Source organism: Schistocerca cancellata, unplaced genomic scaffold, assembly GCF_023864275.1.
Source record: "Schistocerca cancellata isolate TAMUIC-IGC-003103 unplaced genomic scaffold, iqSchCanc2.1 HiC_scaffold_349, whole genome shotgun sequence".
Lineage (NCBI taxonomy): Eukaryota > Metazoa > Arthropoda > Insecta > Orthoptera > Acrididae > Schistocerca > Schistocerca cancellata.
In genome coordinates, this window is record NW_026046367.1 from 102,501 (window position 1) to 107,500 (window position 5,000).

The following is a 5,000-nucleotide window of genomic DNA, read 5'->3' on the forward strand; positions in this document are numbered from 1 at the left end:
GTGCTGGCCGGCGGTGCAGGATGCGCGCGCCTGCGCGGCGTTCGTGCCCCGGTGCTTCAACCTGCGCGCAGGATCCGAGCTCGGTCCCGTGCCTTGGCCTCCCACGGATCTTCCTTGCTGCGAGGCCGCGTCCGCCTTAGCGTGCTCCTCCGGGGGCGCGCGGGTGCGCGGATTCTCTTCGGCCGCCATTCAACGATCAACTCAGAACTGGCACGGACTGGGGGAATCCGACTGTCTAATTAAAACAAAGCATTGCGATGGCCCTAGCGGGTGTTGACGCAATGTGATTTCTGCCCAGTGCTCTGAATGTCAACGTGAAGAAATTCAAGCAAGCGCGGGTAAACGGCGGGAGTAACTATGACTCTCTTAAGGTAGCCAAATGCCTCGTCATCTAATTAGTGACGCGCATGAATGGATTAACGAGATTCCCGCTGTCCCTATCTACTACCGCGTCTTCGTCGCGTGCGGTCGAGCGTCGCGTGCGCTCCCGTTCTTTCGTCGCTTAGGGTGGGTAAAACGTGTGCGATCGATCCGAAATTTGGCACAGAGCTTCGTGTTGTGCCACTACAACCCGTGTAGAAAAATATTCGGTGTCGCTATAACCGTTAGTGAATTATCGTGACATTTGCAAAATTTTTATTTTACGTGTGTTTCGTCGTATAAATGGAGTTTGTGGTGCATGTGAAGTGCTTCGCCGACGCAGACTACATCGCTCGACGCCGCTGATGCATCACCTGCCACGTCAAACAGGTATTTTTATCAGTTTTATCAATAAGTCGATGTTTTTAAAATCCCATTATGTACGTCAATGTCGTGAATTCTCCCCACCTGAGTGGTGCTGAAGGTGCGTAGTAGCCGTATTTCGATTTATAATACACGGTAAAGTGGTTCACTGTGCCTGGAACTGCTTTGTTGGTGGTCATGTGCTGCCCTTCGTCTGCCACGCGTCTTCGCGGGCTCCGCGTGTGTTGAGAAATCCGTTGCCATCCGTCAACTGCCAGTCTTTGTCTAGGTTCCAAGCACACAGCTGTATTCGTGAGGTCTTCCTCTTTCGAATAGTGCCTAAAAAAGTGTGTCTCCCATTGTTAGTTTAAAAGTTACAGGCAATCGTAGCGTAGAACGCGTGCTGCCCTTTGTCTGCCACGCGTCTTCGCGGGCTCCGCGTGTGTTGAGAAATCCGTTGCCATCCGTCAACTGCCAGTCTTTGTCTAGGTTCCAAGCACACAGCTGTATTCGCGAGGTCTTCCTCTATCGAATAGTGCCTAAAAAAGTGTGTCTCCCATTGTTAGTTTAAAAGATACAGGCAATCGTATCGTAGAATGCGTGGTAACCACGTGGCGACCGGAAGTTGCCTATAAAATCCTAAAAACCGGCCGTTGGAAAAAATCTAAGACCTCCAGATCATAGACGTCCTCATGCTCTGTTAGACGATGTAGAAAGATTAGGGTGTTTCATTCACAATTTAGCTGTTATATCTGTTTTCCCTACGGCCGCGCACACGCGTCGCCGATCAGCCGCGCTCGCCAGGTCCGCGTCTGGCCAGCAGTGTAAATAGGGCTAGCGCCTTCTCGTGCAGAGAACTGAGCATCAGAGCCGTATAGCCAGCTTAATCCCTTCCCAAATGGAGTACTTAACCACATACTTACCTTTCACGGATTAAGAAATAACGTCTTTCTTCCGTCACAATCCGCAGTTCCTGCGTGTCTCCGAAAATCGTCTTCTACCATTGAAATGCTAAGGCTTTGGTAAATTGTAAGCGCGCTGTTTTCCTGTCTGACTGCTACCCTTTCGATTCCCAACGAGAAAAGGCTAGGCTTTTTCGATTCCCAACGAGAAAAGCCTAGGCTAGGCTAGTAGATTAGATACTGCTTGTGCAGTATATATTGTTGCTTCTGTTTTGGACGTGTCTACTGTATTTTTGTAGGTTGTATCACTCTGTCTCTTAATATGTCTTCATTGTAGCTAGTTATTTGGTAGGGTAGGAACTACATTTGTAGAAGTAAAGTAGTGGGTGCTGCACAGTCCGCGAGAGCGCGATAATTGAAGGTGAGAAAGTGGAGAGCTCCAAGCGATCGCCCAAGCTTTAAAACTCTGCGGTGCCTTATACTCGTATGCTACTTGATATGATGTCAATAAATTTATTATTTATGTGTTAGGTTAGAAAATTTACTCCCAAAAAGGTAGTTTGCGTGTGTTGCGTGACTGGCGGACGCGTATTCTTTCAAGGACAGAAAACAACTAGGTTATATGTCTCTTTCAAAGTGTGCCTTTACTCTCTTACTTGTCTGTTAGGTTAGGAATTACCTTCGAATAAGTAAAGACATATGTGTCACGTAGTTTGCTAACAAGTGAAAACTTGGGTGATAAGGAGAGCTACAAGCATTTCTCCAAGTAGACAACAGTCTGTTCTCATATTATTCTTGTAGGCTATTGTCTTCTTTTTAACATCATGTCCATATGCTCATTATTAGTGTATTATTAGTGTGATCATTATTAGTGTGTTAGGTTAGGGATATTTGCAGCAAGGTGCATATATTATCCTGCTAGGTTATACGTTTCTCTTTCAAAGTGTGCCCTTACTCACTTACCTGTCTGTTAGTTTAGGAATTACCTTCGCATAAGTAAAGACATGTGTGTCACGTAGCTTGCGAGGAAGTACAAACTTAGGTGAGGAAAAGGAGAGCTACAAGGAGTTCTCCAAGTCCACAGCCCGTTTTCATATTATTCTTGTAGGCTATTGTCTTCCTTTTAACCTCATGTCCATATGTTCATTATTAGTGTATTATTAGTGTGCTCAGTATCAGTGTGTTAGGCTAGGAAATGTGCTGCAGGGTTAAGTCGTGACTGGCGATCACGGGTGTAGGCCCTGCTAGGCTCGTTATCCAGATTTAGTGGTAGACTTGCCCACGGAAAACTGAGCTCTCCATAGTGATCGCCCCAAAATGGGGCCTACTAAGGACACTGTAGGGACTGCAAGTCAACTTGGACGAAACTCGGTTGCTCCTGGTGACAAGGACAACTCAGCGTCATGTACTGACCTTCAGACAATGGAAAACATAAGAGAGGAGATGGAAGCCTTCTTGTTTAACGAAGTAAATAAAATAAACAATGCCCAGAAGAAGTTTATCCTAGGAAAACTCTCAGTGTACGAACAGATACTGAAGAAGTATGAGATGGAGGTTCTTGCACTTAAAACAGAGTTGCGATGTGTGAAGGCCTCCCAAACAGGATCACCGCCACTGGTTGAAAGCTATGCCAACAAGGCGGCTGCAAAACCTTCAGCACCCAAACAGCATCTGATAAAACCGCAACAGCCTAAAGTCTTAATGATAAAACCAGCCGAAGGAGTCCAGAAAACTGAGAAGGAACTTGAAGAAACAGTAAAGAACCTTGTTGCAACATCACTGAAAGACGTGCGTATTTCCAAATGCAGGTCAATAAAGGACAAAGGTATTGTCCTTGAAGTCCCTAATGATCAGGATGTCGAGAAAATAAGGAAGTGCGAAGACATCTCACAATCAGGCATCACTGTCTCTGATCAAAAAAAAAAGATCCCCGAAGATTATAATCTTTGATGTAAACAGAAATACAAGTGAAGATGAACTCAAAATGGAACTGTTTGAGAGAAACCTCTCCAGGATGAATGTGACACAGGAAGACGTTATGGATGGCGTAAGAGTGCTGTTCAAGACTGGCCCAAGAAACCGTGAGGAAGCAAACATGGTACTGGAAGTCTCACCAAAACTCTGGAGCAAAATAGTACAACATGGTAGAGTCTACATAAACTGCAATTCGCACAGGGTACAAAACTATAGCAATATAAGCAGGTGCTACAAGTGCCAAGGTCATGGCCACACAGCAGCAAAGTGCAAGAATGCAGAAACCATTTGTGGCCACTGTGCAGCACCTGGACATACTTTTAGGGAGTGCTCAAAGAAGGACCAACCGGCCCAATGTGCAAACTGCAAGCGGGCTAAGAAGGCACACACCCACGCAGTGACAGAGAAATCTTGCCCTGAATACAATAGAATAAAGGCCATAATACATAGCACAATTGACTATGGCATGTAATAACAATGTAGCAGTACAACCTGGAATAAGACCATGGACAGATACACAACAAAGTGCAATACGGATCCTTCAAATAAATGGGCAAAGAGCAAGAATCGTCCCAGATCAATTGGCACAGCGAATCAGCGAAGAAAATATAGATGTGCTATTGATCCAGGAACCCTACTGCGTAAATAACAAAGTCTTTGGGTACCCACCAAACTTCCAGCTGATCTACAGCCCCAAAGGCGAAGCACCCAAGGCAGCAATAGCAGTTAGGTCACAAACAGTAACTGCTTTGCAGTTGACAAGCTTCTGCAACATGCACATAGCTGCTGCCAACATAAATGGAGCCTTTGGTGAGATCTACATTGTCAGCATATATTGCCAATATGGATCACCCATAGACCTTTTTCTCCATCAACTGGAGATTATCCTTGACAAACTGCCAGGAAAACCAGTTATAATAGGGATGGACACAAATGCGAACTCACCAATCTGGCACAGCTCAACGATGGATGCAGCAGGCAGAACGCTTGAAGACTTCATTTCACAACACGGGCTGATAATAATGAATGAGAGGTCAGAGCTAACTACATTCTCTGGCCCAAATGGGGAGAGCAATATCGACATCACACTCTGCACACCTCCAGCTGCCAAAGCGGTGTGCAAGTGGATGGTTCATGAAGAATGGACGTCAAGTGACCACAGGGCAATAACTTATGAATTCGTGGTACCTCAAAGAGCGAGAGCTACTGTGGAACTTGCCACCTACAACACAAGCTTTGCAAAGTGGCCCAACTTTGACCGGCATCTTATCAGGTCCACAGCCCACTGGCCACAAAGCCAAAATGTAGGAGTTAATGAAATGGTCACAAGGCTACAGGCAGCAATCCACGAGAGCTGTAGCCGATCAATGAGAAAGAGGACACAGGTGCAAAATCCAGTGC